Raw genomic sequence first — 12691 nt, forward strand, 5'->3', positions numbered from 1 at the left:
ACTCCCCCTTGAAGGTCATCCCCACCAATCCCCACAAACCCCCAGAGGTCACCCCCATCAATCCCAGTCCCTCAGAGGTCATCCCCACCAACTCCACCCCCTCAGAGGTCATCCCCATCAACCCCACCCCTCAGAGGTCACCCCCACCAACCCCCAAGCCCACACCAGGGTCCTCCTTTAGTTTCCCACAGAGCAGATGATTCCTTTTTTTTCCCTTTCTTTCTTTCTTTTTTTCGGAGCTGGGAACCGAACCCAGGGCCTTGCGCTTGCTAGGCAAGTGCTCTACCGCTGAGCTAAATCCCCAACCCCCAGATGATTCCTTTTTACTCTTAGGAAATTACTGTTTCCTGACTCTGACACCAGAGAAAATTTGATTCAGGAGATTAAAAATATGTTCTTGGCTAATGTAATTATAAGATCGAAGTCACTGGGCCTCATTTCAGCAAGGCGCTTAGAGAATTAAATACATTTGTCCTGAGTGTGTGAGTGTGTGTGGTCCTGAGTGTGTGAGTGTGTGTGGTCCTGAGTGTGTGAGTGTGTGTGGTCCTGAGTGTGTGAGTGTGTGTTGTCCTGAGTGTGTGAGTGTGTGTGGTCCTGAGTGTGTGAGCGTGTGTGGTCCTGAGTGTGTGAGTGTGTGTGGTCCTGAGTGTGTGAGTGTGTGTTGTCCTGAGTGTGTGAGTGTGTGTGAGTGTCCAGCTCTCACAGACTGGCGTATCTCATGTGGAGCTACCTGCACGGAGCACAGGCACCACGTGTGGTGCCGCCCTGTGGAGACACAGCAACACCTCACAACCAGGGACTGGCGAATGTCAAGACACACCCGGCTGAGCTATTACAGTGCTGCAGATGTGAAACATGTAATGTGAGGGTTTTTCTGTACTTGACTGTATTTGTGCTTCATTTTGGAAATGTCTTTTGATGGCTGAATACGTAAATGGAGCAAGAAAACAATGTACCCTGTATGTGTCCAAAAGCACAGAAAAATGGTAATGAAATGGGAAAGATTACCTACCGTGGTAACAGTCAAAATAATTTTTTTCAGATTTTCTTATTTTATTTGTACCAGTGTTTAGTCTGTGTACATGTGTGTGCATTCCTGGTTCCCCTGGAGGCCAGAAAAGGGGGAATAGATTCCTTAGAAATGGATTTACAGGTGGTTGTGACCCAACACATGGATGTTAGATATTAAATTGGGTCCCACCTGAGGGCAGCAAGTGCTCTTAATTGCTGAACCATCACTCCAGCTCTGGTCATTTAACATTGGTTCAATTGCCTTGGATCAGTGAAACTTCGTACCCCAGCTTATGAACTACCCAGGTTCCGGGGATTAAGTTTAAATAAAGGTTGGTTTGTTATTGTTTTTTTTTTTTTTTAATTAACATTTTAACCAGTGAACTCTGGGTACAGCGAATTGTCAACCATAATGTGTTGTGGACCTCATCCCATCCTTCAACACAGACTTCACAAACAAGTGGGCATTCTTTGGCAGACTGGACATATGTAGAAAACACACACACACACACACACACACACACACACACGTGCACACACACACACTCACACACTGTATACACTCCTTCAGTGCTGCTTCTCTGGAGATCCATACTGACCTTTTTCTTTCCCTGAATTTACATTTCTTTTCTCTCCCTGAGTTCCTACTTTTAAAGGGTGAATGTATCTTTATTTTTTAACTTAGTGGAAAACAAAATTGACAATTTATTCTATATAACTATAAAGGGAGACATTGTCTATTCTATTAGGTCAATCAGTCAGTCAGGCATCTAGCAAGAGAGAGAGAGAGAGAGAGAGAGAGAGAGAGAGAGAGAGAGAGAGAATATTCCACTGAGCAGAGTTTAATTAATCAAAGAATCATCATAAACATGAAGGCAGAATTGAGGAAGCTGACCAGGCAGAGGCAGTCTCTCCAGGAAATATCACCAGGAGGATATGGCGTGTTGAATGAGAATGTCCCCATTGGTTCATACGTCTGTATATTTGGCTCCCAGTTGGTGGTGCTGTCCAGGTAGGTTTAGGAGGTGTGGCCTTGCTGAAGGAATTATGTCACTGGGGTGGGCTCTGAGGTTTCAAAGCCACACCTCACTCACAGTTTGCCCTCTCTGGTTCCTGCTTGGGGGTTCAAGATGTGAAGCCTAAGCTCCAGCCGCCATGTTTGCTGCTTGCTGCCTTGCTACTCTGCCATGATGAACCATCAACCCTATAAGGCCCGAAGAGAAAAGAAGAAATCTTACCAGACCAGTGAGAACCGGAGTCCTAAAGGAGTCACCTGACAGAAGCTGTGACTGGAGGAAGAGGTAGCCATGGCCAGACAGTGTCCGACCAAGGAACAATGGAAAAAACCATGGGTTCATTTTCTTTCCCCACCCCCTGATCTGCCAGTGCTTTCGTTGTACAAGTCCATCCGTAGCTAGGAGATGTAATCCTGAGACTCCAGACTCCTGGGTATATTGACACACAGACAGAGCAGACCAGAGGAAGCGAGCAAACCATCCCACACAGGAGGAAAGTCCAAATGTCTTGTTAAATGTGAGAGAATATTCTCCTTTCAGGGGCCACAGACCACCCAGGCTTAACAACTCTGTGGACACACATTGTTCTGCTCCTGTGGAGTGGACCCAACCATGCCTTTTCCACCTTTATCCCAAAAGCCTGACTCAGGTGATATATTTCTTTCCTTGTTGCTGTAACAAAAATGCTTGAGAAAGGTAACTTAAGGGAGAAAGGGTTAGTATTGGCTCACAGTTTGGAGAAATAGTCCAGCAGAATGGGAAAGGTCCGCAGGCAGAAATGTGAGGCACCTGGTCACATTGTATCTATGGTCAGGAAGCAAACAATGAAGGTCGGCTCTGAGTTTAGCTTCTCCTTTTTCTTCAGTTCAGGATCCCAGCCCATGGGAGGATGCTAACCACACCAAAGGAAGATTGTGTTTCTTTGTATCCCTGAAAACTTCTTCTCAAACACACCACAATGTTGGTCTCACGTGTGATTCTAAATCTAGCCAAGTTGACAACAAAGATTCATCCTCAGAGGCAGGGTGGCTCCTGCCTCTCAGCCTGGTGCCAGTGAGGAGAGTTTCTCAGACATTGTTTGCTTGTCTTCTTACGAGAGCTTGACCTAGCTTAGCTTCCAGCTGACTAGAACCAGTGGTACCCATTACCAGCCCAGGCATCTAAACTCATGAAATCCTTTTATCTGTTATTCTGTTCTAAGATTATGTGCTGGTTAATCTTATGCCCACTTGACACAGATAGACTTATTGGAGAGGGGGGATCTTCAGTTGAGAAAACGTCTCCATGAGATCTGGCCTGTAGGACAATTTTCTTAGTGTAGGAGGGCCAGCCCACTGTGGGTGGTGCCATCCCCTGGGCTGGTGGCCCTGAGTTCTATAAGAAAACAGCCTGAGCAAGCCAAGAGGACCAAGCCAGTAGGCAGCACCCCTCCATGGCCTCTGCATCAATTCCTGCCTTCGGGTTCCTGTCCTGTTTGAATTCCTGTCCTGCCTTCCTTCAAGGATGAACATGTGTAGAGGTATAAGCCAAATAAGCCCTTTCCTCCCCAAGGTGCTTTGGTCATGGTGTTGCAATGGTAACCCTGACTAAGACCTACGGTGACACTTGCGTTCATGTTTGTTATGGTTGATTTTGATGGGTGGGTAACTTAATTTAAAAATACATTGGAAGGGAGTGGAGGATAGAGTTGGAGTGGATAGGAAAAGACACATCACTTACATGTATGTAAAAATGAATAAGCGAACAAGCCCCGAACACAAAGGGAAAATATCCTCATGTTATCTCTATCTGGAGTTCTGATTTCTGTTTATTTTACTTTTATTACTCTGAAAGCTAATAATGACCCCAGCGAAACTCACTGGGTCATCAAGAAGGACAAAGAGAGGGCAGAAGTGAGCTCAGCTGGGGAGAGGAGGGTGACCAACGGGAGGTAGACGAGAGTGAGGACCTGGGTGTGAATACAACCAAACTATGCCATACAGGGTACACAAGTGTGAGCATGCCCAACCCCAGTTCAAGGTAGAATCAATGCGCCATGTCTTAGTTGGTTTCTTATTGTTGTGATATTGGTTATGCCCAAAAGCAACGTGTGTGTGTGGGGGGGTGTATTTTTGGGATACAAAAGTGTTTGTGCCACAGAGCATAGGGAACCAGGAATGTTAAACACTGTTCTCTTCTCAATGGAGGAGATAAAATAACTGGTTTTTTTCCTGCCCAGAAGGCTGGGAGTGGATTTTGTTAATGACCTGGTGTCCATTTTGCTCTCTGTGGAGGCAGACCTCACCCAACTTCTTCAGAATATTTTTTCTAGACCCCCGCCCCCACCATCCCCTTCCCTGTTAATAGAACCCATCCTTAGGGGAAACGTCTATAAATGGTGAAAGGAACTGTCTGGAATAGCCGTGGAGGATGAGGTGGCGTAGAACAGACACACAGCCTGCTGTCGAGTGAAAGCAGAAGAGCTGGAAGGGTCACAGTTGGGCCTGTCTCACTGGGTCAGGCCCTCGGCTGTCCCGAGACACCATGCATTTAGCTGCAAACAGGCAGACAGCAGCAAGTATAAGAAAATGCAAATGAATGGAATGGTGATATTCACCAAAAACCACCCCACCGTAAGACAGTGAGGGGGGAGGGGGCAAGCAGCCCCTTATATAGTGAGTCAAGCATACCAGGCTGTTGCCAGGTAACCGTGTGGTGGAGCCTAGAAGAAATGCTAATAGGAATGGTGTGTTGAGCTCATATCTTATAAAAGAAGAGAGTAGAAATGCTGTCATAATCTTCACATCGTCGTCGTCGTCATCATCATCATCATCACCATCATCATCATCATCATCACCACCACCATCATCACCACCACCACCATCATCATCATCATTTCTATTGCCACTATTTTAATATGGAAAGCAGGTTGATTCTGGCAGCTCCAGTTTTCTGTTTGTGAACCCAGGGTGGGAATCTTTTAGCCAGTTCGCTTTACAGTGTGGGATTCCACATGTAGAACAAAGAAAGACAAGCCACAAACGCCAGCACAAACAGAGTGTGTCTATTCCAGCCCAATTGTCTCGCAAGTCACACAGTGCAAAACGGCCCTGGAACCGTTTGCAAGACATCTCTAGGAGAGTGGCCAACGAGTTTTGGACCAGTTTAATTTTAATTTCTTATGTTAAACGTATATGTGGTCCAAACAGTCAGCAACAGATGGCTGGCAGTTTTAAAACTACTGAGAAAACATATTAAACACAGTGAAACAAAAGACCACAGCTAACACTGAGCCTTTTTTTCTTCTGTGTATTTGGATTCTTAACAGTTTCCTAATGTGGAAAACGAAAGGACTGAAAATAATGTTAGATGCATCAACAGGGCCTTGAGAGGTGGTTCAGTGGTTAAGAGCACTTACCGCCCTTGCAGAGGACTGGATTCAGTGTCCAGAAATCATGATAGCGTTCAACTACCTGGAACTCCAGTTCCAGGGGGAACTGACGCCATCTTCTGGCCTCTATGTGTACTACACACACGGTGCACATACAAATGTGAAAGCAAAATACTTGTGCACATAAAATAAATAAATCTTTTTTTTTTTCCCGGAGCTGGGGACCGAACCCAGGGCCTTGCACTTGCTAGGCAAACGCTCTACCACTGAGCTAAATCCCCAACCCCAAAATAAATAAATCTTAAAACTAAGCATCAATAGAGAATATACCATTTAAAGTGTTCGGTGTAGTTTTTTTCCCTGTTTGGGGGATTGGTGGACCTTGTGGGGAATAGATTGAACACAACTAATTATCGTCATCATTGTCATCATTGTCGTTGTCCGTCGTAGTCGTCATTGTCATCGTCGTCCGTTGTCATCATCATTGTCGTCGTTGAAGATCTGAACTGTTCTGAATGGCCGCATGACAGAGTGGGAAAGCTCACTGCACGAATCCTTGTTGACCTAGTCAGAATTAACCCACCGGAGTCTAACTCGGCCTCCAACACATGATATTTACAGTGTACCTCAAAATAGTTCCTGTGTTCAGTCTTGGGTACCAAGTCCAATTATCTTCCTGTGTATATTCAAATATTTCCAAATTCCGCACTCTCCAGAATCTGAATCATCAGCAGTCCTAAGCATTTTGGATGAGGGACGCTCAGCCTGTGAAGTTCTAGGGGGCCGTTATGTAACAGGGGCTTAAGGAAGAGCTTGTTTCTGCGACTGGAACCTCACACATGTGAAGAAGCTATGATAGTCATAGGAAAAATGACCGTCATAATATTTTGTATGTAGGTAAAATATTAATGGGAAGTCTCAAAAGAATTAGAAAGTTGCTGCCGACCAATTGAACGGCAAAATCAAAAGGCGCCAACACGACTCACTTTTTGAAAACTGTGGATATTTGCTGACATAATATATAGATATATGTATGGGTTTACGAGCAAAAAAATAACTGGGATGACAGTCTCATTATTAGTGAAGATATTTTATAAATTCTAGAAATAAAACTAGGTAGAAAAAAAGCTTCCTGGGCTCACAAGCAATTCTCTTTTTATTTATATTAAGTTGGTCGAGGTAACACATTGTAAGAAGGTATTAGAAAGGAGAAATTCTGTGGTGTGCCTAAAACTTCCTGAGTAGCTGTCATAGCAGAAGGCCTGGGCATCATTGCTGCTGTGGTCTACAGGACACAAGCATAAGGTGTCCCTGTGTCATGGTGCAGAGGACACAGGCATAGAGTGTCCCTGTGTCACTGTCCACAGGACAAAGGCATAGGGTGTCCCTGTGTCATGGTGCACAGAATACAGGCATAGGGTGTCATTGGCGTGTCATGGTGCACAGGACACAGGCATAGGGCGTTGCCCTCTGCAGGACGTGTCCCCTGTCCTGTGAAGACCCCGGGCACTGTAAGTTACAGAGGGAACCTAGGCCGCAGAGACTTCCCTTCCTTAGGGAACACTTCTCACGGGCACCTCACTTCTCCCTCATAGGCTACTTCCAAAAAACTAAATTGTCACCTCTCCTGAGGGATTTAACTGTTCAGTGTGCAAGTGACTCTTAATGTGAGAAACAGGGTCATCATGAAGTGACAGGAGGGGACAGAGTCAGGGAGACAGCATCGCTCCCGGGAGGGTAGTAGCAAAGCCTCAGGGCTGCCAGTGCTTCTGACAGTTAGCTCCAATTCTTGCACTGTGCGCAGCCCGCGGCTCTCCCATAAATGAGTCAGTCCACTGGACCGTGTCCATGTGTGGGTGGTTTTTTCTTGTCTCTAATAATGTTATTAATGCCTCTGAATCATCTGGCTGATAAGGAAGACAGTGACCCCAGCTTTCAGTAATGTAGACATGTCTTAAGGCAGTACGAGACAGTTTCAGGAGAAAATGGAAGCAGTGGGTGCTTAATCTATGCCAAAGCATCCTAAAGAAATTGTGTTAGCTAATTAAAGTCAGGGAACAAATACAACAAAAACATACCTTTTATCCTTGGTAACGTTGATCAAGCTTTTAAGACCTGGAATTACTAAGTAAATAAAATTAAAAGAATGCATTTGAGGTCTGATACAATGGCTACACAGACGGGTAAAATGTTTGCAGTGCCTAGATCTGAAAAGGCTTACTGTCTGATACCATAAAGGGAGTTTCCTGCACCCGCAGCCATGTCGAAAGGAAAAGTAGGCAGCAGAGGGCTGCTTCACACAAAAGAGTATGTACAGGCTGACTGACATGTGACAACATGTTCAGACTCATTCCAAGATGTGATAAGTAACCCTGACTGTTAGCTTGACAGTTGTCAAAGATCTGGAGGAAGTCTCCTGCTGGTGAGGTTGGGGGTGGATTATGTACTCTCATTTGGTGAGAATGGGGGTGGGTTACTCTTCTGTTGGAGAGGGTGGGGGTGGGGTTAGGTACCCTTCTGTTGATAAGGTTGGGGTGGGTTAGGTACTGTCTGGTGTGTTTATAAAAAGATAAAGAGAGGTGGAATTATGTTCTATGGAGGTGTGGGGAAGAGGGGCCTCCAAAGGCCCATGCTGAGGCATCCCCTTCCCCTCCCCCCATGAGGGACCAGCCACATGACAAAGGTATAGTATAGAATGGAGTTTTTTCAGGGCAAGGGAGGGGAGTTAAGAGGATAGTAAGGCGGAGGGGGGAGGAAGAGGAAGAGGAGAGGTGGAGAGGCTGGACATGAGCATGTGGTGGGGGATGGGGAGGATGGGGAAGGGAAGAGCAAGAGAGGGGAGCAAGAGGACAAGAGAGAGAGGAGGGGGCAGGCAGCCCTTTTTACAGTGTCAGGCACACCTGGTTGTTGCCAGGTAACTGTGGGGCAGAGCTTAGACAGACTTCTAATACTCTCTTTTGGTGAGTGCTGGGGTGGGTTACTCTCTTGTTGGTGAGGGTCAGGGTGGGGTTAGGTACTCTCTTTTGGGGAGAGTGGGGGTGGGTTGCTCTCCTGAGAAGGGAGAACATCAGTGAAGGAATTGTGTCCATTAGATGGGCCTATGAGAAAGACTGTGGGGGCATTTTCTTGGTTAATAAGAAAGACAGTGGGGCCGCTCTCTAGGAGATTGCTCTAGTTTGGTTTTCTGTCACTATGTTGAAAGTTTGACCAAGAGCCGCGGCTTACCATGCAAACATGGCCAAGTCCAAGAACCACACCACACACAACCAGTCCCGCAAATGGCACAGAAATGGCATCCCCGGTCACAAAAAAAGAAACCCCGGTCACAAAGATACGATCTCTTTTTTTTTTTTTTTTTTTTTTTTTGGTTCTTTTTTTCGGAGCTGGGGATGGAACCCAGGGCCTTGCGCTTCCTAGGTAAGCGCTGATACGGATCTCTTAAGAGGGTCGACCCCAAGTTCCTGAGGAACATGCGCTTTGCCAAGAAGCACAGCAAGAAAGGCCTGGAGAAGATGCAGGCCAACAATGCCAAGGCCGTGAGTGCACGAGCAGAGGCCATCAAGGCCCTCGTGAAGCCTCAGGCCATCAAACACAAGATGCCATAGGGCTCCAGCAGCAAACCCAGCCGTCTGGCTTTCATCACTCACCCCAAGCTTGGGAAGAAGATTAGAAGCTACATGGCCAAGGGTCGTAGGCTCTGCCAACCAAAGCCCAAGGCTCGAACCAAGGCAGAGGCCAAAGCGCCAGCTAAGGTCCAGGCTTCAGCTCCAGTCCAGGCTCCCAAGGGTGCCCAGGCCCCTGTGAAGGCCCCATAGAAAAGGCTCCTGCCAGTGTGAAGACAGACGGATGGCTGTGACACACCTACCTACACACTATTTGCAGATGACCAGTGTCCTATGCTACTTTTACAAATAAACTTGAGACAAGAAAAAAAAAAAGAAGAAGAAAGAAAGAAAGAAAGTTTGACCAAAACCACCTTGTGGAGGGGAGAGTTTAATTTGATTTATATTTCTCCCATATAGTCTACCTCTGAGGGAAAGCAGGGCAGAAACTTGAGATTGAAACCTGAAGGCAAAGGCCAGGCCATGGAGGAATGCTGGTTACTGGCTTGCTTCTCATGGCTTGCCCAACCTGTTTTCTTATACGACTAAGACCAACTGTCCAGGGTAGCATAACCTACTGTGCGCCAGGCCTTTCCATGTTAATTATTAACTGAGAAAATGCCCCACAGTCTTTCTCATAGGCCCGTCTAACGGACACAATGCCTTCACTGATGTTCTTTCTTCTCAGGTGAGTCTAGCTTGTGTCAAGTTGACAATGAACCAGCAAACCAGAGGTAATGACATTTCTCAGCCAAACTCTGTGCCCAACTCTATGGGCCTCCTGGCTGTCCTACCATGGGGTGTTCTTGGGGCAGAGATTCTCATGGCTATGCCATGAGGGATTGTACATGGGTGTGGATTGCAGGATGTGTGGTGGCGTCAAGATGGCTCTGACGTTTATCATTGGCAGTGGTGGATCAGCAAAGGCTAAGCAACCAGAGAGGACTGGGCCACAGCCTAAAGAACAGGCTCCATTTCGTCTGGTGACAGGGATGTGACTTAAGAAGTTGCTGGCTGAGTAAAAAGGATAAGAAACAGGGAGGAGTGCTGTGGGGGTAAAGGTGTCCCCCTTAAATCATGAGCTGGAATCGTAATTCCAGTGCAACCCTGCTGGGAGGCAGAGCCCAAGGGCAACGAGAATGAGTCACAGAAGTTTGCCCTTGGGAATGAATGATTGGCAGGTAGGAAAGGGTTTGAGACTGCAAACTTGAGCTAACACTCACTCGCTCATGTAGGTAAGGATGTGTTCCCCCTTCTTCTCTGATGGGACGATGTAGCAAGAGGTCCTCGATGACTGCGTGCTGTTAGCTTGGTCTTTCCAACTTCAAAGCCCCTACGCTTTGTAAATGACCTAGGCTCAGCTTCTCTTAACAGCAGTGCCACGGCTCAAACTACGCTCGTGAAAGGTGGCCAGCCTGAGACTGTCTTAGAGGCCCAAGAGACACACTATGGTTTGAAGTCTTGCTGTGCAAATTATTCTTCTATTAATCATGCACTGAGAGCAGAACAAACCCATTTCTCATTCTCTGAGGAAGTTTTGTTCTGTAAAGGCACTGAAAACATTGAATTAGCAAGCACCACCCATCGTGGAAGCAACCCCGAGCTGGGTTCCTAGCGGGCCTCTAGACACAGTATTGATCAATCAATCAATCAATCAATCAATCAAGTTTTTTTGTGTATTTCTCTTAAGAGATACTATACTTAATCCGGACCATTGACTGTTACATTGCAATCACAGCACACAGCACTGTGTAATTCACTTTTAAATAAATGTGTACATGTGCTTTTTTTCCCCAGAAGCACATTATGCCCTTCCTGGGTAGGGAGACTAAACGGGAATGAAAGAAGGGCCTGGCAGCACAGCCCGCAGTCCCAACACTTGGGAGGCGGAGGCAGGAGGAGCGTGCATTTAAAACCACCCTGAGCTACGTCATACGCTTGAAATGGCTTAAGCTGCATAAGATCCTGTCTCAGGCAAAGATAAACCAAAACTCAAACATAATACACAGATAACATTTAAACACTGTATTTTGTGTCTGAACAAAAGGCACAAAAATAGGGAAATCTGGTATCAAATGATCTGCAATTCGAACGCGGGTTTTCTGTATGAAAGCTAAGACAGGAAGGTGGGGGGTTGAACATACTTTTGTTGGTTTCTTTGCAGAACTGGAACGTGCTAGGCAAGTGTCCTACCTCTGAGCTGCACCCTAGTTACCTGTTTTGCTCAGTTTCAGTTGGGACTGTGTGACTAGCCAAGAGAGTCGGCACCAGGCTGGAGAGATGGCCCAGCGGCTAAGAGCATTTGTCGCTCTTGTGACAAATTTGATCCGGGTTTGGTTTCTAGCACCACATGTTGGTTCACAACCCTCCGTGGCTCCAGCTTCAGAGGATCCAATGCCGGAATACTAAATACTGATTTGGTCGTCAGCCAGTCCAGTGGTTCTCATGCTTCCGAATGCTGCCATCCTTCCATACAGCTCCTTGTGTCCTGGTGACCCACAACCATACAATTATCTTGTTGCTACTTTGTAACTGTATCACTGCTGTGAATCCTAATGTAAATGTCTGATAGGCAGGATATCTGGTTGTGACCCACATGTTTAGAACCGCTGAGCCATTAGCTAGCTGGTCTGGAACAAACTAATCCCATTCCCGTTTGCTTTTAATTCTGGGTCCCTCATCAGCCTCGCTAAGGGCATATTTGACAGGCACAAAGTTACACAAAGAAGGAAGCATGTTTGACAGACACAAAGTTACACAAAGCTGGAGACATGTTTGACAGACACAAAGTTACACGCACCAGAGATGGTTCTTATCAAAGGTTTGGTGAGCGGTAAGTAAAGTTAAAACATGGGATGATCTTCATTCTTTACACGTCTACTTTAAAACACAGATCAGTGTGCACAGTCCACCCCACGGGTCCGTTCACTTCACTATTCCTTAGTTTGCAACCCAGAAATCCCTCAGAGTTCAGCTCCAGATGTGCATTATAAACTCCAATCGGGATAAAGTGAGTGATGTTCAAGGTTTTCTAATCTAAGGCACATTTTTAAAAAGCTCCATTTGTATTCCTCTGTGGTCTGGAAAGTGAATGACGGGCATCGTGTCTGTATACAAACCGTGCATGTCTTAATTGAAGTGCTCTATTGCTGAAAATAATCATTTTCACGGACAGAAGATGCCAGTGGATTTTTAACATCATCTTTTTTATTATGTGTGTGTGGGGGTGTTTGGCACCAGGTGAGTGTGTACCATATGTGTGCAGTGCCCCCAAAGGTCAAGAGAGGGCGTCAGATCCCTGGAACTGGAGTCGTGGATGGTTGTGAGCTGCCATGCGGGTGCTAGAAACTCAGTCCTTGGCAAGGGAGTCACTGCCCTTAACCTGGTGAGCTGCCATCATTGATCCAGTCTCTCTTCCTCCTCCCTTCTAATGCACTCAAACCTTTGTGTGTGTGTGTCTGTGAGTGAGTGTGTGTGAGTGTGTGTGTATGTGTGTGTGAGTGTATAACTGTGAGTGTGTATGTGTGTGAGTGTGTGTATATGTGTGTGAGTGTGTGTGAGTGTGTATGTGTATATGTGTGTGAGAGTGTGTGTATGTGTGTGTAATTGTGTGTGTGTATGTGTGTGTGAGTGAGTGAGTGTGTATGTGTGTGTGAGTGTGTGTATATGTGTGTGAGTGTGTGTGAGTGTGT

This window comes from Rattus norvegicus, chromosome 12 (assembly GCF_021556685.1).
Source record: "Rattus norvegicus strain SHRSP/BbbUtx chromosome 12, alternate assembly SHRSP_T2T, whole genome shotgun sequence".
In the NCBI taxonomy this organism is placed as follows: Eukaryota; Metazoa; Chordata; class Mammalia; order Rodentia; family Muridae; genus Rattus; species Rattus norvegicus.